We start from the raw sequence: 24,573 nt of genomic DNA, 5'->3' as shown, positions 1-24,573 counted from the left end.
AGCCAAGAGACAAGGGCCAAGAGCCAGAGAGCCAAATAGCCAGGGATAAAGATGGAATTCTAAGCCCATTGGTTCAGTTGTAAACCTATGGACTTGAGTTAAAGAATTGTAAAAGAATTTAAGTCATAATCCCAAAGAGCCCACTCTAGTTTCTTAGAGCTCAAGGAGACGTAGCCCACGATATCAGGGTGAACTCCAAATTACATTTTTGTCTTTTTTTATTGCTCATTGTTGCATTGCATTTACTGTTATATGTTTAATTATCAGTTTAAGTGAGTGGACTCAAGCACTTTAACAATTAAAGGCAAACAAAGCATACACCTATTTCAAGTTATTTATTCCGTAAATTATCAATCATAAGCTAGATCTTGGGAATATATAAGCTTTGTAGTGAGAGAGGTTCTTTTAAGCATGACAAGAAGTCTTTAGGCCCCATTTTAGATGAGGTGGTATCGAAGCTTGAAAGATTTAGAATGATGCTTGGACTCACCAACATCCCTTCATATTAAGGGGGGGAATGTTGACACCTAATCATAGGGATTGGGTGAACAACTGTAATTAGTGTAAATAAATAATAGAGAAAATGGAGAGTCATCGAGAGATGAACTGAACAATCACTCCATCTTGTATATGATAATGAATAACTTGAATGAATAATATGATTACATTTGAGGAGTTACCTCCTAGTCTGACACTTAAGAATCTATGACTTGTTACCAAGAACTCATCTCTAAGTTAGTTTGACAATAGTTTGAACTTATGGAGGAAAAGGTATGTTGAGAAAGGCTTTATATCCCTAAGTATCATGTGGGTGAAACCACTCTATACTAGACAACTTCCACTCGAACCTCAAGAAGATTTAATTTCTCCATGTACATGCTAGTAGTTAATGTTTATTGGCATACTAAAATTCTTATGGGTCGATTTTTCATGGATAGTGCCAAAAATCAGTAGGAGAACTCCATCATGCTAGCAGAGATGGCGGAAAAATTTGTTTTCCAAGAGGCTAACTCATTACTCTCATAAAAAGTTTATCCAATCACTTCTTCTCCCTAGATGAGAAGGATGTTCAATAGACACAACTTCCTAGAGACTCATTCTAATAATTATTATGCTTTACCATTTTTAAAATTTTAGTTTCAACAACTTCTTATGTTTAATTTTCCAATGTATTCCAAGGCTTGGGGTATTAAGACTAGTTGAATGTATTTCTACTTATTTGATGCTTCAATCAGACGATGTCTCAACAACCTCAAAATTTTGAACCTACGATTTTGGCTTGGTTTCTCTCTGTGGCACTAGAATCAATGATTTTTTTACTATGTAATTCTCGTTTAAAGTAATACAAAGTGCCTAGCTTCACAAAAAAAATCATGATAGAAGTTTATATGATAGAGAGTAGGTAAATTTAATTTCATAAAATAAATTCAAGGTTAAATATTATTTAAAATATTTAATCAAAATTAAAGATGATTAAAGGGATGTTGGCTTATCAAAGACAAAAAAATTTATTTTTATTTTAAAGTAAAAGTGAAATTATTTTTTTTGTGAATAATTTGACTCTTTTAAAAGGAATGGAATAAGTTAACCACTTAACACTAGAGGTACTTGGAAACAGTGAAGTCTATCCTCTTGTAGGTTAGTTGACTATTTTAGATAGTTTCACTAAATAAGTGTGATAAAGGAATTGAAACTTGGGCATGTTAATCCCTATATAAGCTCCATGTTAACCCTAAAACCCCATTATTATGCCCTTGATATTGAGTAATTTCATTTCTATTGTTATATTATTATGTAGGATAAAAAATTTCATGGTTCGATTTTATTATAATTATATTCTCTCTCTCTCTCTCTCTCTCTCTCTCTCTCTCTCTCTCTCTCTCTCTCTCTAAAAAATTTCATGGTTTGATTTTCTTATAATTATATTCTCTCTCTCTCTCTCTCTCTCTCTCTCTCTCTCTCTCTCTCTCTCTCTCTCTCTCTCTCTCTCTCCTCCCCCTCCCCCTCCCTCTCCCTCCCTCTCCCTCCCTCTCGCTCTCGCTCTCTCTCTCTCACTCGCTCTCTCTCTCTCTCTCCTCTCTCTCTCTCTCTCTCCCTCTATCTCTCTCTCTCTCTCTCTCTCTCTCTCTCTCTCTCTCTCTCTCTCTCTCTCTCTCTCTCTCTCTCTCTCTCTCTCTCTCTCTCTATCTATCTCTCTCTCTCTCTCTCTCTCTCTCTCTCTCTCTCTCTCTCTCTCCCTCTCTCTCCCGCTCTCTCTATCTCTCCCTCTTTCCCTCCCTCTCTCTCCCTCTCTCTCCCTCTCTCTCTCTTGCTCTCTCTCCCTCTCTCTCGCGCTCTCTCTCTCCCTCTCTCTCCCTCTCTCTCCCTCTCACTCTCTCTCTCTCTCTCTCTCTCTCTCTCTCTCTCTCTCTCTCTCTCTCCCTCTCTCTCCCCCTCTCTCTCCCTCTCTCTCTCTCTCTCTCTCTCTCTCTCTCTCTCCCTCTCTCTCCCTCCCTCCCTCTCTCTCTCTCTCTCTCTCTCTCTCTCTCTCTCTCTCTCTCTCTCTCACACACACACACACACACACACAAAGGAGACCATGTCTTAACATAATCAGATCATTCTTATAAAGTGTATTCATTTGGAAAGGATTTTTCCCCTATTCAATGTGCAAGATTCATATCAACTAGTGTGTAGTTCCTATCTCCTTGATAGGCTTCTTTATATGTGACTCAATTATTTATTATAATACAAGCAATTCAAATTAATCTCTTATTTTGTCTTTCTTCTATTTTCTCTCAAGCTTACAGTTTTTCATATTGTTTCTTTTCGCGACTACATTCGTGTGTGCATGTGAGCTAACAATCTTACATGCAATATGAGTTCATAAGAGGAGCTTGTAAGGAGAAACCCATAAATTTCATTAAAAGTGACATAAGATTGAATAGTACATAGAGAGTGGGTCAACAAATATCAATGATCCTTACAAAAATTAACTATTGTGAATGGAACCCTAAGATAAACTTATACTCAAAAGAAACAAACTCTATAATATTACTATGGGAACTTAATTGGAGCCTAATTTTATAAATGAGAAAGCAAATAATTTTAACAAGACAGATAATGCATATGGGTTTGTATGCTTTTCAATTTCTTCATATCTATTTTTTCACATAGAATCTTCTTCCACACTAACAATGTTGAGAACACTTTGAATATATTAATTGTGAAGCAAGATGAACTATAAGGACACCAGTTGGAGAATGAGCTCATATCATTGAGCCCAAGAATTTTTGACACCTAATCAAACTTGTTCCCAAAATTCAAATATTTTCTAGAACAATGTAAAGCATGTGAAATTGATAAGGAAAAGGAATATATAATCTTCTCTGTTCAATCAAAGCTAGGACTTCAGTACTCAATCTTCATTTCTTTATTTTATATCACAATTATATTAATAGGAAAATATTGGAAAATGCCTTATTTGGATGACTTCATTAAGTGACTCATACATGTGAAAGATAAATTCATAAATATGGGTTCTCTAAAGAATTCTAAAGCCCATGTGCTTATAGTAATGAGAGTAGCAAGACAAATAATAAAAACAATTTGGAAGAACATGATCAAGGAAAAAGAAACAAATCCTCTGAAGAATCTTCTAACTCAAATGCAAAAAAATCAAAGGAGGAGAGAACAAGTTCAACTATCATAATAGAGTACCTCATTTATAAAGTTCATGCATGAACAATAATTTTAATGGTATGGTGTGAGATCTCCAATAAAATGATCTTAAAGATTGAAAACTAGATAATGTAAACACAAAATCCTAGAGATAGTTCATGCAAAGATCAAGATAAATTCCATGCTTTGATTTCTATTTACTCCTTACATAAAAGGTCGGGGTTGAAGGACACAACTACATAGCCACTAATAGTATTAGCATTATCTATTTCGCATAGTAGTTTTGTGCATGGGTACCCGACATGGCTATAAACTGTGAAGACCCATTTATTTTGCACACCTTAGTTTTTCTTTAGTGGGGGATGTTGGGAGTACATGGGAATTTTGTTACTATGTAGGGTGACTACTATTTATAACATTAACATGTGGTTTATTTATAGTATCTCTATTTTTAAAAAGTGATGCCATATAGGATGAGATTTTGTTAGGTCCCAATACTAGTAGTGTAATCCCTTATTGTTATTAGAGCAACCCCCTTATTGTATTACTGTGCTCATATAGTCCCCATGTTTTTATTATTGTGCCCCATAGAAGCCCACTATTGTTATTGTTGTGCCCCTACAATATTATTGTTATGTAGGCTCTGATTGTATTGGGACCCCTTAGACTCCTATATATAGAAAGGACACCTTATCATTTGTATCATCTAAGAATTGTACATTTGTGTATTGTAAAGAATGTTCCCCATCGAAGAGGTTGATTTTGAAGTTGTTGATCTATCTTTTCTTCTATTTTGTGAGTTGGTTGCATAACATTTGGTATCAGAGCTTTGGATTATAGGGTTTCGCTGCTCCAAATAGGTCATCCTGGAATTTTCACTATAACATTTTCTCTACGAAGTTTCAGAAGCTAAAAAAAAACCCATTTGATCTGAAATCGTTCTAAACCTCATGGCCAAATTTCATATTTTCTCTTGTTATATGTTCAAAGATATGATCTGAGGAAGTTAGGGTTTTCCAAGCTCCAGAATTCCTTCTGAAACAGGTCATCGTTGGATTTTCGCTATCATGTTTTTTCTACAAAGGTTCATATGCTTAAATGAAAATCCATTTGATCCTAAATCATGATGATGCTCGGGCCCGAATTTAAGATCTTTTTTGCTACATTTTCGGAGATATGGTCCAATACATTTAGGGTTTTTGCAGGCTCCCGAATTACATCCCAAACATGTGACCTTGGGAACATCGTTGTATAGTTCTCTCTCAGCATCCTATTTAAATTTTGTAAGATGTTATAGAAAGAGGACAAACTGTACATTTTTGTATATAATTTTCATGTCCGAAGGTTGAACCAATGACACATGGAACTTTGTACAAATGTTCTCTATGGAAAAATTATAATCAATTCATCTTGGGAGATTGGGCATAACTCTTTCTTGGAGAATCCAATTTCGATCAGACTGGTGGCATTGAAAAGAGAATACAGAGGGCTACTGCAGGTCACAATATCAGACCTTGGAGATCCCAAATTTCATAGATATAATAGATTCAATATCTAACTCCTAAAAGAAAGAAAATGAATGACTCAAATCAAGAAAATAGAAACACCTAGTAAGAAAAATTGGAGGGATGACTTGAAGAATGTGATTGAATATATGATCAATAAGATAAATCGTATAACAGAAAAATTGAATGGAAACATGGAAGCTTTCAAGAAAGACATGGAATGTTTGAAGGAAGGTGGGACAAAGTCACTACAAGAAGGACTTCCTAATTCTGAAAAGGTAGTAGATGAAACTCGTGATGAGAACAAAAGAAATCTTAATCATGATTTCATAGACTCTAACATTGGATTGAGGACCCACCATATTCCAAATATAGATATGAGGAAATTTGATGGCAAGGATCTGGTAACTTGGATACTAGAGATGGAGAAATATTTTGATTGACATGATGTGCAACCACCACAAAAGGTACGTATTGCAGCTTTATACTTAGAATTGAATTAGTTTGTATGGTATAGAGGGATTTTTTTCTCGTAAACAACTTGTCACGTAGTCAATTTTCACGGAGGAAATGATAACACATTATGGGGATACAAAGAGAAAAACCTTCTTTAACCAATTGATAAATCTCAAACAAAAGGGTTCAATGCCAGAGCACATTGAGGAGTTCCAAAAATTGAATATAAGGGTAAATGATATTTCAAAGAAGCGTAGGATTGAAGTCTTCATAGGGACTTTAAAGGATAGCATCCAACATGAGGTTCACCTTTCGGAACCTAATTTATTGGAGAAGGCATATAGGTTGGCAAGAAAATTTGAAAGAAAAATTATGGAAACAAGGAAGCCTACCACTCATAATTATAAATATGGAAGTGTTGTTGCTCCTATTCTTCCACCACCTACAAGGTTGACACCACAAAAATTGGAAGAGAAAAGAGAAAAAGAGCTTTGTTACAAGTGTGATAGGAAATATAGTAAAGGTAATAAGTGTGCTGAGAAGAAATTAATTTACATAGATGGGGAAGAGGAGCAAGAAAAGGAACAAGAAACATAAAAAGAAGAGGATATACACCAAGAACCAATCTTAGAGAAAGAAGAAATGAAACTAACCATATCTTTTAATGTATCGACAGGAACTACCAATCCTCAAACTCTCAAGATAGAAGGACATATCCAGAGGAAAAAGTTAATAGTGTTGATTGATTCGGGTAGTACCCATAATTTTATTCATTGTAAGATAGCCAAGGAATTGAATTGCTTCCTATATCCAGTGCCAGAGTTTCAAGAAATGGTTGGAAATGGAGGAACCATAAATTGCTCTGGAAGGTGCCATAATATCAAGCTATCCATGGGAGAATATGTCTTTAATAGTCCAATGCTTTCCATTCCAATGGGTGGTGATGATGTTGTACTAGGAGTCCAATGGCTACAATCTTTGGGTACGATAGCTTTTAATATTCAAGAAATTTTCTTGAAATTAGTTTGGGAAGGAAAGGAAGTTGAATTAAGGGGTATTGCAGGGAAACCAGGAAAGATAATCAACTCTAACAACATGAAAAATCTTCTAAGAAAAAACAACGAAGCATAATTGCACAATTATGTTCACTATAGGTTCCCACATCGAAATCATATATTTCTCTAGATCTCCAAAAACGTTTCGACAATCATTCCAAGGTATTTGAGACTCCCAAAGGCCTCCCACCTGTTCATGATCATGATCATGTTATTCATTTGATTCCACGAATTGTTCCCCCAAACATCAAGCCTTACAAATATCCATATGCCCAAAAGAGTGAAATTGAACGTATTGTTGCATAAATTCTAGAGGTTGGTATAATCCAACCTAGTCAAAGTTATTCCTCTGCTCCAGTGGTATTGGTACACAAGAAGAATGGATCATGGTGCATGTGTCTGGATTATAGGGAGCTCAACGAGCTAAATATTAAAGATAAATTTCCCATTCCTGTCATTGATTAATTATTGGATGAATTACATGGATCAATTTACTTCACCAAGATGGATCTTCGTTCTGGATATCATAAAATTAGAATGAAGACTGAAGACATTCAAAAAACATCATTTAGAACTCATGAGGGTCATTGTGAATGTTTGGTCATGCCTTTTGGCCTTACCAATTCACCTTCTACATTTCAAGGTTTGATGAATTCCATTTTCAAACCCTTCCTTAGAAAATTTGTGTTAGTATTTTTTGATGATATACTAACCTACAACAAGTCTTGGAATGATCATGTTCAACATGTTTACAAGGTGCTCAAACTATTGGAGGAGAAACAATTATATGAAAAAAGATCTGAATGTTTCTTTAGAGTACAAGAGGTGGAATATTTGGGTCATATTGTATCTCATGAAGGTGTTAATGTAGAACCTAGCAAAATTAAATCCATTAAGGAATGGAAAATTCCCACATTTGTAAAGCATCTGCAAGGATTTCTCAGGTTGACAGGGTATTATCACAAGTTTGTTAAGAATTATGGGAGAATAGAATCACCTCTAACAACATTACTAAAGAGAGATGCATTTTCTTGGACTCCAGAAGCAACGAAGGCCTTTGAACATATTAAAGAGGCAATGTGCCAAGAACTAGTCTTAGCTACGCCAGACTTCACTAAAATCCTTATTATGGAATGTGATTCCTCAGGAAATGGAATTGGTGTTGTTTTAATGCAAGAATAAAGACCCATTTCTCTCGAAAGTTGTTTAATCAAAGGAAAGTATTTACAAAAAGTTATTTATGAGAAGGAAATGTTGGCAATACTACATGCTCTTAAGAATTGGTGACCTTACCTAATGGAAAGACACTTCAAGGTAAAAAAGAATCAAGATAGTCTTAAATACTTAATGGTCCAAAAATTGTGATGTATGTGAAACTCCATGGATGAAACTTGTCACTGTAAATATTGCATTTATCATGTGAAAGAAATGCCATTTTCCTTTCTGAAACCAAAATGGCATAATTTAGTGCTTTTATTGCATAAGTATATTAGTTGTGAGGGGAAGTATAGTCTAGTTTTTATTTATCATATTAGATTGTTTATAGAATTCCTTGGCCATAAGCTTAATTTAACCTTTTATCTGCATAAAAGCTTAACTAACATGGAAGATATTCCTTTGATCGATGGAAAAAAAAAATCTCTTTTGGTAACAAGGATCTTCCACTGCGCGGGGGTGAGGAATATGAACCCTAGCTGCCTACGCCCTCAGTTTCGAGCCTCTGCATCTTGGACGGGATCTGTTGGTTTTCACTGCTACAAACGGTGCAAGTTGGTCATGCGTTGGATTGTATTTTGCTAAGATTTGGAGCATTGAGGGAACATGGGCATGGAGGATTTGGACGATACTGTTCTTGTTTCATGTCGCTGCAACTTGGTTGGGTGTCCTAGGGCTTCTGAAGGCTACTATGGAAGATCAGTGGAATTTTTTTTTTTTTTCTGGTTCGTCTGATACAGGAAGAGAGTTTGAGGGGCGAGGGAGGAGTGGCTACCCTAGCAGCTTTCTCCCCCATTTCGTGCCTCTTTCTCTTATCTGGGCTTCCAAGGTTTGAGCTTACCTGTCACGGATTCTTTTATCAAGAGTCTTTGTATTCGCCTGTGGTCTGGTGTCGGGTCTCAGTTGTTCGTGTTGGTTTGGGCGCTCTCTTGGAGCTACACCACTACTTTTTATTTGTTTTGTTTTGTAGTAGGTACGGGGTTCTTCTATTAACCTCTACAGGACCGCTCCAGGGCTCATTTTTTGGGTAGACTGTGATCAACATATGCAGGGTTTCAACTATCTAGCTTTGGCGGGCATATGTACCTATCACGGCTTTTCCGAATAATGTATTTTGCCCCTTTGGGGTTTCTAGGCACTTGTTTCTGTAGTATTTTTGGGGTTTTCATACCCGTTTTTTGTTTTTTTCCCTGAAGCCTGTTCTTCAAGCTTTTTCACGGATACTCCATTTGGAGTATTAAACTGTAAGTGGCTCTACCCACTATTCTACATATGCTTTTTGCACATGTTATTTTCTGAACAATCAATGAAAATTATGATTTTCTCCCTGGGAAAAAAAGCTTGACTAAGATGTCTCGTATATACCACTCACACCGTAAACTATGGATATCTCTTTTTCATAATAGTCTCGTCTATAGTATGGTGAAACACTAGTTGGAAAAGGTAGGGGATGAATGTAATCATTTCTTAGATCAAAATGGTTTCGATAAAACATAAACTTCCTAAAGACTCTAATTCCCCAAATCTACGTGCACCTAACTATTCATTGGAAAATCCTGTTTGATTATAATCTCATCATTTATTACAGAATGATTGTGAAGAACCATTCCCTGCGGAAACCACTTGTGTTTTGGATGATACTAGGAGTGAAACCCTAGGACCTACTGTTGTCCACATTTCTAGAAGCATGAAAAAAGGTACCACCGTCCACCATATGGAATTAATGTTGGAATTTAAGGATAAAAGAAAAGTGAAACCCTCCAAGTTTAGTCCTTGGCCTAAACTCGTGCATACAAAACCTGCACATGAAGAAGAAATCAATCAGTCAAAACAAAATCCTCAGAATAAAGCTAAGATTAAACAAATGTAGAGGAAAATTTCCCAAGAAAAATGAAACAAGATTAAGAATACTCCTGCAAATTATGTGTTCTTTGATCTCGAGGCTCATCTTGAACCCTCACAAAAAAATAAATCCTAGGTGTAGGATGATTCGAGAGTGTTTGGTTATGCCACTCACCATGATGACAGTTTTCCGAGCAGCGTATTTTTGGATGAGCCAATTATGAACATGTATTGGCACCAACAATACTCTCATTGTCCCACATCATGAACAACGTATTAGTCGACTTGTCCATGAAAATAATCAACTCAGAGCTTCATTTCAAGCTAGGAAAAAACACATGGAACAAAAATCCTCCATCATTGAAAATATATCTCAGGCTAAAGATACACATATTATCATCAAGTCAAGAAAAGTCAAAGTAGTTATATCTTTTGATATAGATAACTCTGGTCCTGATAAGTAATGATTTTATTATTATCTATGATTAGGATTTTTGAAGTTTTCAAGATATGTGCCTATTTGATTTATTTTACTAAATTTAAAAAGGGTAGCTACAGAATCCTTGATTATGTAGAAACCCTATCTTGTTGTCAATACAATGTTTAATAATGGTTTGTTTGTTGCAACAAGTCCTTCATGTTTATTGAATGTTGGCTTTAGATCCTACAAAGGAGGATATGCTCGATCGACATGTACCTATTGTGAGTTGTGCATGGATGCCCTGTCAGTCATTTGTCTTCTTCTTTTACCTTTTATGATTCGGCCGGGAGGTGAAGTAAACAATTTGAATTATTTTTGTAATAGACAATTAAATATTCTTAGGATTTCTTTTGGATATAATAAGGTTTACTGGCCTACATAAAAACTTTGGATTTTCCATAGTAAGAGGAGGTACTTATAGTAATATAAAAGGAGATTTTGTGGGAAATAAATTCTCTTTAACATTATGTGACTAGGGAACATTTATTGAATAGTACCATGAGTAATTCAAACTTGATTTTATTCAGTCGATTACATATTTTGGCTTCAATTGTTCCATTTTCATTGGTTCTCATTGTCCTCTAATTTCTATGTAATTTAATTTCTTAGAATATAGAAGACAAAAATTTGTTGTTTGTGATTTTATTCTGTAAACAGTTAGCAATTGTATTACATTTATTTTCCTTCTTACATTCATTTAATATCTATAAGCTTTGATACGATCAATATCGCTCTCCAGTGACTTGTGTCCTAAGATCAATAGTTGATTTGGCCATCCATCAAGTCCAGGTTCCTATGGTTTTATTCTAGAATTTTAGAACTTAGATAATGACATCTTTCTCATACAAATTGAATTAATGTTTATGTTGTAGCGATTTCTAAATTATTATGCTATTTTTTATTATTTTCTTATTAGTTTGATTCATAAACAAGTTATTGAAATATTATCCTTTTCATTATATTGTTATAGTCTTTATATCTATACCTAGCAATATAAATTAGAGTGTATTAATTAGATTATTTTTCATTGATTCTTGATGCTAATCATAAGAACATGCACACTTTGATCTGCATTCCTTCAAAAAATAGGAGACTTGCATTTTAGCAGTGATTGCATTTTCTTTTGCTTTAAAGATTACTTTCTTGTTTCGATTTGAATTTATAATTTCATATATAAATTAAAATTAAAATTACATTTTTATTGTCTTTGTAGAGAATTATATTTCAATTATTTTTGTACCAGTTACATTTTGTTTTGGTCTTTACTTTGTTGTATCATTATTGTTTTGCTAATGATCTTTTGATTTCTATATAATATTCCTTTAACTAATACTTTTCTTGTATAATTAATAGTTATATTTATTGTACTTTTAGTAGTTATTAACCTGTATATTGTATTTTATTACTTAACTAGTAGTTTCAAGTACATTTAATAATAGTTTAATTTTTATATAGATAGTATATTTTAGGATTAGTTTTCTCCTAGTTTCTTAGTCACAAGTAGATGAATCTGAAGGCTAATGAAGCCTTAAAACCCATTGAGAACGATTGTTGATGGTGCTAGAAATTTGTCAAATGAGAGGGTCTCCCTGGTATGAAGTCCCATCTAGACCTCACACCATTTGGAGTAGAATTCCCAACTGGGAAATAAGGCTGATCCATTATTCTTAGAAATTTTCGTTGGATGCAATTATCAACATAAGAGATTATGCAAACAATATTTGAATTAAGAAAGTTAAAATTGTGGGGCATGCAATTGCAATGTATATAAGGTACTTTCACGAAAGGGAAATGAGAGAATGAGCCTTTAGAAGAAAAGTAATAGTATTGTCCTAAAAGAGACACACAAGAACATGTAAACGATTGTTGATTAACCTGCAAATTAGTTCACCAGGTAACAATGATGATAAAAGTAAGTAAAAACACACATTCAACATGATGCATGCCAAAGCCAACACAATAATTCATTTTTAGTGGTATGTGTTAACATAAATATACATCATAAATAATGAAAAACTAGTCTTACAATAATTCACAACATATGCATGAAAGTGCATCGACTCTTAGAGCTTCATATATTAAGTGAAAATATTAAGATACATGATTCAAATGCTTCTACACTAGCCCCAATAGTGGAACATTAAATCACCACTTTCTCCTCCAAATAAAGATCTTCTTTGTTATGCCAAACTAGAGAAGCCAAGGTGAAAAGTCCAAAGTCCATTCTCTTGAGCTATGAGGGTGTGACTCTTGACCTCCATCGTGACTCTTGAGCTTCTACTATGACTTTTCAAATTCATATGTGACCTTTAAAATTCTACATGACTTTAGAACTTTATAGTGATTTTTCACATTCCATGTGGGACATTTAGTCTTCCACACATTATACATTTTCTTATTTTTGAAAATACAATATTTGAATTCCAAAAATGTTGTGGCTAGATACATTAACACTTATGATCTTGTGATGACACTTGGACAAGCCATGACTTGCAATTGATGACATGGAACTTGATTGTGATGTATCTGGGCCAAGCCCTTCTCCTAGCTACCATCTTTGTATCTTATTCATGATGGATATTCTATTATTCTTTATATTTACCCTCCAAAGGGTTTGGATCAGTGTTAGAACCTTCCAAGTCAATATGAAATGCCACCATTATGTCATGGTACAAGATTTCTTCATGTCCTTCATGATGGTTCTTTCTTTTGCTTCTTCTTCATATGTACTCCCCTGTATCCTCTCCTTATCGACCTCCCTTGTATGTTCATGATAATTCTTGCATGTGTTTCATCTTCATCTTCCCATATCTTGGATAATATGGAGTCTTCCTTGTGATTTTGATCTTCAACCTTCTGTCATGATCTAGTGTCCCTTATTATTCTTGCTTGATAGTCTCCTTGTCTCTTCAGCTTCACAAGTGTGTTTTTTGCATGGTATCCTTAGAATCCTCCTTGAGCATAATCATGTCACGTCAAGATACAATACCTATAGATGAAATTCACTCGTGAAAATATGCCATCAGTCCCAAAATCTCCTAGTTAAACTAATTGACTGATTGAAGTCGGGATAGAGTGTAGGACTGAGGAGGAAGCTTAGGGATTGCATAGTGCATATTTCCAGGAGGTAGTAATGAAGGTATAATCACTGTGATTTCATAATGCACAGTAACTGAGGGAGTGGGAGAAAAAATTGCCCAATTCAGGGAGACAGTGACATAGTGAGGTAGGCTTACTTATTATGATTGCATAATGCATAGTTTAGGGGAGACTAAGCCAAGTGATTATGTAGTTGCACACGTTAAGGAGAAAGTGAAGCCTGACTATTAACTATGACTATGCAGTGTGCAATGGAAGATTTACTGGGAGAAATATTCCATTGTTTTCAAGGACAAGAGGCAAAGACCAAGCACTAATTGTGCAATGTGTAGTCCTTGAAGGAAATGACTGCACAATGTGCAGATCCAGGAGGAAAGGGTGGATGACTGTGTCTTAAGACTATGTAATGCACAGTTCCAATAGGGAGGAAATTTGGAAAGTTGCATAGATAGTTAAAGCTTGAAAAATGACTAAGAGTGGGACCAATGATATAAGAGAGTAGAAAGCATGCAAACAAGTCTTGAGATATTGATCTCATACTGAAATAACATCAACACAATCCAATGGAATTCTCAGTAACCACAATCAATCATGTATACCTTAAAAAGACAGTAAAGAGACACTTATTTCTAGGTTTGAAAGTTGAAACGTATATTTGCGACACTTAGAATACAAGTTACGACACAAGTGTTGACTGCAACTGTTGAAAAATGCAACAAGAAATTCTCAATTTGACTTTGCCTTGATTAAATTGAGAAAATTTAAATTTCCACATTAGTAGACAACTTGGATGATGTTAAATTGTGTGACATGGCTTGTGTCACCTTGTTTACCAAGTAAATTCAAGTTGGAGGAGTTAGAGTTCAGTTATGCATGTGTGATGGCTAATTTGTAGTAATCAAGGTCTATAATCTCATGTTGTTTTTAGTTAAACTAAATCCAACTTTTGGAGGAACTAGTCGAAGGTCAGTTAAGCAGTGGGACTTTAGTCAAACATAGTGATCAACTAGTTAATAGATCAATCATCCCAAAATAGCTAGTGCATGCAAATAATTCGAGTTATCTAGTTGAGGTGGGGATTCCAAGGCAGTGTAACATTAATTGTAGAGTACTCTTGAGTGTATAGGTGTTTCATGCAGTGAGATGATCAACCTAAAGGAATCAAGGGAATTTCATAAATAATAGGGGTTAATTCCTCAAGGAAAAGTACAAGGAAATAGGATCTCATCTGAGGGGAAATTTGACCAAGTCTGGGTCAAAGGCCTTCAGTGTGGAGAGAGATAGGTTGTGCACTTGCAAGGTGAGCTCAATTGAGAAAATGAATTGTATTACATCTCTATTTAATTTTATTAATGTAAGAGGCATCCGGGTTTTTAGCTGATTTCCTTCCCCAGATAAAAATACTTGTTTCATGTGTGTTATTCCTTCTTGCATGTCTAAAATTCTAAATTGTGAAATAATGTTTACAGAGCAATAGTGTAGATATGTGTCTTGTGATTTTGATTAAAACTTCATGAAAAATTGAAAATATAAAACCAACTTTCTACATGGTAGCATATTTGGATTCACATTAGTGCAAGAAATTCGAAGTTGTATCTCATTGGTTTGAATTTGAAGATCAGTGTAGCAAGCTTTCTTCAAATCTGAGAAGATGGCCTTCAATGGAATAAGGCTAGAGTATGCCCTGGAAGGCATCTCTAATTTTTTTTGCATGGAAGGACTGCATGGAGGCAGTATTAGATGACAATGGGTTGCTAGAATACATCAAGACAAATGTTACAAAAACACAAGCATGTGATGCTTAGAACCTTGCTCAGTGGAAGAATGATGTAGCCAAGGCAAGGAGAATCATCTTGGAGGGAGTAAAAGATCATATTGTCTTGAATCTTCATGGAAAAGAAACCTAATTTGCAATGTGGAAAGCACTGATTGAATTGTTCAAGAATAGTAGTGACCATAGGAAGTTGGTGGTCAAGGATAAACTTCGAAGTATCAAGATGCAAAATAATGACACAATTTCATAGTATCTGAGCAAGTTTAGACAGTGTCATGATGAACTTGGTAGGTTCAGTTTTAATTTCCCTAAAGAAGACTTAGTAACCTTAGCCCTTTTGAGCCTTCCCAAGAGCTAGAATAACTATCAAGATTTGGTGAATGGGAGGGAGAAATTACCGAGTTGGGAGTGCTTATGGTTTGACTTGGTACAAGAGGAAATAAGGAGGAATACAAGAGATGGGACTTCATCCAAGGGCGAGGATGAAGAAAAATTTGCATTAGATGCAAAGGAAAAGAAGGGAAAAGGGAAGAAATCCCAATCTAAACCAGAATCGAGTTAAGGGGGCATGAAGAATATTTGTTAAAAACTAAATGCTTTTGTTGTCATGAATTCAAGCACTATGCGAAAAAGTGTCCACACAAGAAAGAAAGCAAGAAGAACTTAGGAGGATCAAAAGGGAAGCTTTGGCTTCACAGTTCGAGCTTGACCTTACCCTCATTGCATGCATGGGCAACACAATGATGGGGAGCGTGTCATACTTAGACTCAGGTGCATCATTCCATATGATAGGAAATAGATATTTTTTAGTGACCTGGAGGAGAAATATTTACATATGCACATCGAGATGTGCGACGAAGGAAGGTATAGCGCCACTGGGATTGGTACAATCACCTTTCAAAGGGAGTTGGGCTCTCCACTCAGGCTAAAGAATGTCATTTTTGTTTTGGGCCTAAAGTAAAATATTGTCTCTATTGTAGCTTTGGAAGACTATGGTTATGATGTGATATTCAACAAATGAAAGAAATTCTTGAGACACATAGCCATAGGACAAGTGAAGCAGATCGAGCTACATGTGAAGAACCTGTACAAGCAAGATGTGGAGGATTGTGCTCCATTGAGCACAAAGCTAGAGAAGGTGCAGAGCCATGATGTCGGTGAACTTTTTCATAGAATACTTGGCCATTTGCATCATGGTGCTTTGAATATCATGCAAAAAATAACCATAGGCCTCCCAAAAGGAGCACTTTATCAGCAGGATGTATGCAAAAGACGTACGTTGGGGAAGTACACAAAATCCACATTCCATGATTGAGACAACATTGCAAGCACATGCAATCCTTCAAATGATACAATCTAATGTCTGTGGACCTTTCTTGACAGCCTCCACTATGAGGACCAAATATTTTTTCATTTTTATTGATGACTTCTCACGGAAGTGTTGGATCTTCATGCGAAAGAAGGATAATACATTCTCCAAGTTTGTAGAATTCAAGGCACTAGTTGACAAAGAAACCAACAAGAAGGTAAAGGCCCTTAGGAGCGATAATGGAGGTGAGTACGTGTCAAATGAAATTAAAAATTTCTATGAAAAAAAAGTAATTTGAAAAGAATTGACATCACCTCACAACCAATAACAGAATGGGGTGGATGAGACGAAGAACCATAGCATTGTGGGAGCAACAAGGGTGATGTTGCATGATCAAGACCTACCTCTACACTTGTGGGCCGAGGCATGCAACACAGCAATATATTTGCATAATACGAGTCCTCATTGGATTCTTGGCATGTATAAAGTAGAGGAGGCTTTCTCGGGGAGAAATATGCATGTGTCGCACTTCAAGATTTTTGGAGCCTCTGTTTACTGCCATGTCTCCAAATAATCAAGGAAGAAGCCAGAGATTACAACAAAATTGGGGGTATTTGTGGGTTACACAAAAAGTCCCCACAAATACAGTGTGTACTTTCCATCCCTCATAATGACAATTGTGCAAAGGGATGTAAAATTTGACGAAGATAAAGCCATGCGGTTCTCTCTTGAGAGGGAGATTAAGATCCCACTAGAAGAGGATATTTTATCTCCAAAGGAGGTGCCTCAGGAAGATGTCAACAAACTCAAGCAAAACCATCTAGAGAAGGAAGGAAAAGGACTAGAGAAGCCGAGAGACTTGTTCACGATGCGGGGAAGAATGTGGATGCTCCTTCAAATCAGTGCAGGCAAAGAAGGTCACTAGATTCGTAAGCTGGCTACATTGATTTAATGATTGAGCTTATAGAGATTGATCCATCCTCTTTCAAGGAAGAAATAGAGAAACCAGTATGGGTTTATGTAATGGTGGAGGAATAGGAATCCATTGTAAAAAAACAATGTTTGTAAAGTGGTCTTGAGACCAACAAATAAATCAGTTGTGGGTTCGGGATGGATCTTCAAGGTGAACCATGCAGAAAAAGAAAGCATAGAAAATTAGAAGGGTAGATTTGTGGCCAAGGGATACTCTCAAGTTGAGTGGAGTGATTGTGAGGAGACCTATGCTCATGTATCAAGGTGCTCATCTGTCATATCAATTCTTGATATGGCTACACAGATGGGGTGGAAGATCCACCAGATGGATGTGAAAACAACATTCCTTAATGGATTTTTGAGGAGGAGTTGTATATAAAGCAACCAAAAGGCTTCGAGACTTTTGATCGGGAGTCTCATGTGTGTAGACTCAAGCAAGCATTGTATGGTCTCATGCAAGCACCCCATGCCTTGTACACCAATATTGATAGCTATACCACCAGTTTGGGCTTCACCAAAAGTGAAGCAGATACAAAACTCTATCATATCTTGGTGAAGGTAAATTTTTTATTATTTTCTTATATGTTAATGACTTGATTTAACTAGTGATGAGAAGCTGATCAGATCTTGCAAGGACAACCTTGCAAGAGAGTTTGAAATGAAGAACATGGGTCTCATGCACTACTTCCTCTGATTGGAAGTATGACAAGGTGGTGAGGAATTATTTTTCTCGTAGGGAAAGTATGTGAATGAGATACTTTAGAGGTTCTACATGGACAATTGCAAACCCATGGAGACAACTCTAGTGATGAACTGGAGGAAGGAGGATGCCACTTTAGGTGAGGAAGTGGATGTTATTGTTTATCGGCAATTGGTGGGTTCACTAATGTATTTTGTGAACACATGACCATATATGTGTTATGTAATTAACCAGCTGAGCCAAGCTTTGGTTAGGCCAACCAAGTTATTTTGGAGGGCAGCTAAGAATTTTCTACGGTACCTCAAAGGCACTACCCAGTTTAAACTATGGTACATATGGACATATGGAGTTAATTTGTGTGGCTTCAAAAATGCAAATTGGGTGGGGAGTCCATCAGATTGAAAGAGTACATTAAGTGGAATTTTCAATGTTAGGTCCACAACTATTTCCTGGTACAATAGGAAGCAAAGACTTGTGGCACTCAACTCGGTAGAAGAAGAATATATGGTTGCGAGTCAAACGACATGTGAGGTGATCTATATGAGAAAGAAACTTGTTGGATTGTTTGTTCAGATGATGGATCAAACTGTGATCTATTGTGATAATCAGAGCTGCATCAAGCTCTTTGAAAATCTTTTTCTCATAATCGATCCAAGCATATAGATATACATTATCACCTTTTACATGATTGTGTGTAGAGGAAGATAATGTTGTTATAGTACATTCAGATAGAGGAACAAGATGTTGACATTTTGACAAAGGCCTTTTCAAGAGGTAATTTAGAGTTCCACGGGTGGAGGATAGGGGTGGTTGATAATCCCTTTCTTGCTGAGAGGGAGTGTTGGAAAATGTAGCAAGAAATTATCAATTTTATTTTGCCTTGATTAAATTGAGAAAATTTGTTTCCCACATTAGCAAACAACTTGGATGATGTTAACTTGTGCGACATGGATTGTGTCACCCAGTTTACTTAGGAAATTTGAGTTGAAGGAGTTAGAGTTCAGTTCTACATGTGTGATTGCTACTTTGTAGCAATCAAGCTCATTTATCTCAAGTTGCTTTCAGTTAAGCTAGTTCCAACTTTTGGAGGAACTAGTGGAAGGTTAGTTAAGCAGTGGGACTTCAATCAAACGGAGTGATCATCTAGTTAACTAGTAAATCAACCAAAAATAGCTAGTGCATGCAGAGAATTTGAGTTACCCGGATGAGGTGGAGATTCCAAGGCAATGTAACATCAATTGTAGACTAGTCTTGAGTGTATAAGTGTTGTAGGCAGTCAAATGATTAGACTTAAGGAATTGTGCATTTCAATTGAGGGAATTTCATAAATAATAGGGGATAATTCCTCAATGAACAAGGAAAGGAAATAGGAGCTAAAGCTAAGGGAAAATTTGACTAAGTTTGGGTCAAAGGCCTTCAGTGAGCAGAGAGATAGGTTGTGCACTTGCAGGGTGAACTTAGTTGAGAAATGAAATTGTATTACATCTCTATTCCATTTGATTAATGCAAGAGGCATTGAGGTTTTTAGCATATTGTTTTCCCCAGATAAAAATACTTGTTGCATGTGTGTTATCCCTTATTGAATGTTTGAATTTTTTTTCTTCTAAATAGTGAAATAATGTCCACAGATCAGTAGTGTAGATATGTGTCTTGGGATTTTGATTAAAACTTCATCAACAGCTACAAATCTACCACCAAATTTCTACAACAACTAGAAAGTGTGCTAAGTTGCGGGAATGTGTCTAGCAAATATTATCATGACATATAAGATCAACTAATGCAGAAGAGTGCACTAGAGCTACCTCTAGTGGTGCGTTGAGATGCAACACATGTAGGAGTGAAAACAATCAAACGCAACACTTGCGACAGTAAGAAAAAAATGAAAATGACATTTGCAAAAGCTAAGGAAAGTGAAAGCGACACAAGCTAAAGGAAAAACAACACTTGTGAAATTGAAAGCAAGCAAAAACTACGGTCTTGAAAGTGAAAGTGACACTTTCAAAAGTAAATGTGCGCAAAAGTGAAAATTGAGAAAACTCACCGAAATGAAGTTATAATGAAACCAAGAGTGAGAGGGAGATTTTCAAGTGATATTGCACACTAATTGTTGGCATACATTACGTAGTTCACTGTCTCTATGTATTGTGCAATCAATGTCCACAGGGATTGCACAAACACTGTAACTAAATATTGTGTAGACACTATTCCTAGAGAATGTGCAAGCCTTACTTTCAAGAACTGTGCAATGGATATTCTCAAGGATAGACATTGTTTACTAAGCTTGCTAGAAAGGGGAGTACTTATGGATACATCAAGGAATGAGCATGTGTAAGCAAGTGGTTTCAACAATTAGAATCTCAACAAAAGGCTTAAACACTTGGCATAACATCAACCAATCATGAAGTGATAGTGGAGAAACTTAAAATATAGAGCATAAAGTCATAAATATGCTCCAAAATTCAAGTGTAGGAAAAATTTTCGAGGGTGTTTGTTGCAATGACAACAATTGAAACACCAAACAATTAGGGCTATTTAAAGAGCTCTCACTTGGGTCATTTATCCCTTGTTGACTAGGGTGCACAAAACTCAAGTCAACACCACCAAAATGAGCTAATTGAGAAGCCATTTGACCAATGAAGAGTTAAATCGACTATGCTTAAATATAAACCAACCAAGGAAGAAATCCAATTAACCAAGTGAATATGAAAACTATCTAGATAAGAAATTATGGAATCATTGTTGCACTGATGTCTAATGTGTGATAAGTATATGGAATTTACTACAATTTTTGTTGCATATGGATGAATGGCATGGTTATGGCTCATTTCCTTTGCTTTCTATGAATTGTTTTAATGCATGATATGATGCATCAAATAATGTATAAGGGTTATTGAATATGTACATCTTTGAACTAACCTAGTCTATGCCTCGAGTCAGAATTTCCCTCTCAAGGGATTACTACCGCCCACTATTTGCAAACTTAGTCAGATCGATGTTACACTACAACGTTTCTTTGCTGCTTAGCATTTGTGAACCCTAGCCTTTGAAATTGTGCCAAGACAATGTTGATGAGCATCGATAAATGAAACAATCTTAAACAATGTAAAATTTATAGGGAGCCTTATGACTCTTTAGAATAAGATATGATAAATGTATTGAATTATTTCAATTTACATCACCTTATAAGGGCACGACCTCAAATACCAAACTATAAAACAATACGAAATGATGCAAAACCTACAATTCATAAGATCTCAACCAATTCCCTGAATGGTTAAATCTGACCTACGTGATTGGCTCAACCTAGTCCCTCTCCCTGGGTCTATATATTTCCTCCTCCTTGAGGGTTATGTTCTAGTGACGTAATTGTTGTTGTACTTGGCTACAATGGGTGAGATGGATGTGATGATATCACTCACATAGCCTCATCCCTTGCACATATAGTCCCTTCCTGAGGCATGGGGTAACTCTTTTTTATCGGGTATGGATTGCATGGGTCCTTCTCTTTTCTCACCTGGGGTACATCTCTTCTCTCATCGTGTGTTGGTAATGTGGGGGGCCATCTCCTCTCGGCCAACCCCGACTGCCTTACTCCCGACAAGATCAACAATCTTATTTAAAGTATTTTTCTCCAATTAAATATTTTATGTTAGGGTCCCACCCTAACCCCCTTATTTATGTAATGGGATCACGTCAAAGTCAAGAGTCAATAAAGGCCATATTAATAATTGTAAGTCATTAATCCGCAATTAATAACGGAACCATAGTTAGTTGCAAATGGGCCGTAGTATTAGATAGATGGTATTAATAAAACCCACAGTATTGGCCCGTGGTATTGCATGTACGAGTCATATATAAAGGATAGAGACTCCCTGCGAGGAGCATCGTGTCTTATTTTGTAGTCAAGCTCTGCTCTATTGGAGGTTTCCCCCTCGAAGAGGCAAGTGAACATTACTCTCTGAATAATAAAATCGTTGCTATTCTGTGTTCTGGGTATCTTTTCTTTGCATATTCTGTATTTGGGTATCATTTTGCAGGTTAAGAGCATAACAAGTGGTATCAGAGCACTTTCCAGGGCCAGTGGGATCTCCATTTCTTAGAAAAAAAAAAATTGGCTAGAGACGTGTTTCGGCGTCTTTAAACCACGGGATCTGTTGTTGAGCACATAAACCTGCGGATTTTGGGAGGCATGCAAGCAGGAAATACAAGAGGTGGTCACGTCTGTTGGACTCCCTTGTAACCCCTGTGGGTACCCCTTCGAGTAGTAGCGCATTAGACAGAACCGCGCACGGATTGTCTTCCACGTACCCTCTGGGTATATCAGAAGCCCCCTAGGCTCCCTTGAAACCTCGCCATAGATAAACCGTCGGCTGTCTTGTGGCTACAGTACATCGAGAACAGCACTCGGGGAGATTACTCGCCTGTACGATAGGGTAGTCGGGTTGTATGGCTAAGGGTACGGTCGATCCTCCTTAGTTAGAACCCTGAAACATTGGGCCGAGTACTACTACCATACCCTTATGTATATTGCGATCTGTAGCACCTGACACTCCTCAAGACCTTAGTTCCCTTTTCTATCGGGGGATCACACAGCATCTCTTCCAAATCCGACTGTGCAAAGGGATGCAGCAGCAGCAGACATCAGTCCCGCAGTCTCGAGTTCGTAGATCAGCCATTCCAATCTTTAGATCCATCAGATCCGCAGAAGCAGTCTGTTCCGCCATCAGATCCACCATTCAGATCTCTCAGATCCCCCAGATCGGAGTCGTTATGAAGGGTTACTATACCGGGGTGCTTATTGGTGATCTAGCCCATCAGAATCAGGACGACGAGCTGAGCATGGTGGTACCATTCACTTCTTAGTGAAAATTTTTTTAGGCGGTCCCAATTTTCAAAAAACCCGGTTGGTGTATGGTAGAAACTAGAGCTCAAGCGATGGCCAATGAAAGGATGGACAAATTTGAAGAATCAATGCACAACCTCCACCTTCATCTTACCGGACTATGTAACATGGTCGAGAAAATAGTCCCGAAGGGCAAGGAGCCAGCCCACGAGGAGGAGTATAATGGCACTGAACACAATGAGGGTGAGTCTAGCCACTCTCCTCACATCTGGCACACCCACCCACCACCCAGTTAGCGACCTCCCAAGTTGGATATGCATAAATTTGACGGCTCTCACCCGTCGGCATGGATAGCACAAATGGAGCAGTATTTCAAACTGAATCGCATCTTCGATGATGAGACTCAGCTTATGTTGGGGAGCATGTACTTGGACAATGAAAGGTGGCAATGGTGGGAATGGCATCAACGTTGCACTGGACCTTTTAAGACTTGGACCAAATTCACCAAAGCTCTTCAAGACCGCTTTGACCAGGAATCATCTTTTTTGGGTCGTCTTACTAAGCTCCGACAGACTGGTACAATGGATGAATATATTACAGCTTTTGAATCCTTAGCCTTCCGCACTTGGGGTCTCTCAGACGTATTCTACACGGAATGTTTTATCAGCGGTCTTAAAGAAGCTATCAAAGCCCAAGTCCTACTGCACCACCCTCCCACATGGACAGAGGCTTGCAAGGTCGCTTGTAACGTGGAACGTGCATTAGCAGTCCAATACAGTCGCCCAAATTTCTCTGCTAAAGGTCGCTCCCCACAGGCTCACAACACGACTCAAACACTTAAGGTCCAAAAGGTGTCACCTGCGAAAATGGCCGAAAGAAGAAAGCAAGGCCTATGTTACTACTGTGATGAAAAATACTCCCCAGGTCATAAATGCAAGGAGCCCAAATTTTTTCAAATTGATGCCACTGACTACAGCTCAACAGAGGAAGATCCACCACTGGAGGAACATGAGCCGCTAGAAGAAGACAACCAAAAGGACAATGTCTCTGATGAACCAGTTATTTCGTTGCATGCTTTGGCAGGGATTTCTTCCCCTAAAACTCTCAAAATCAGAGATTTTATTAAACATCGCCCAGTAGTAGTCTTGATTGATAGTGGAAGTACACATAATTTCATCCATCAAAAAGTCACAGAAGCAGTGCATTGTTTTGTACGAGCAGTTTCTAACTTCCAAGTTCAAATTGTGGATGGAGGCACAATGAAATGTGAAGGCCGCTGTGAAAATGTCAAACTTCAAATGGGGGATTATCAGTTGAAAACTCACATGTTTGCCATACACATGGGGGGTTGCGACATTGTCCTCGGCGCTGAATGGCTCCGCACTCTTGGGCCAATCACAATGGATTTCCAGGAGTTATATATGAGTTTTAAGCAGAACAACTACACACATACCCTCCGTGGACTCCAGGCCGGAGCCCCCTCTATCATCAGCTCGCATAGGATGGAAAAATTGTTAAAAAAGGGCAATCATGGAGTTGTAGCTCAATTTAATGCCATCCAGGCAGTCGAAACCAAGCCTCTGCCAATTCATCCTGAGATGCAACAGATTTTAAATAACCATCTTCCGGTCTTTGACAAGCCTCATGAGCTTCCACCCTCAC

Source organism: Pinus tabuliformis, chromosome 7 (assembly GCF_031772625.1).
Source record: "Pinus tabuliformis cultivar Carrire ecotype Pingquan chromosome 7, CPIR1, whole genome shotgun sequence".
NCBI lineage: Eukaryota > Viridiplantae > Streptophyta > Pinopsida > Pinales > Pinaceae > Pinus > Pinus tabuliformis.
Note: the sequence above shows the minus strand (reverse complement) of the source record.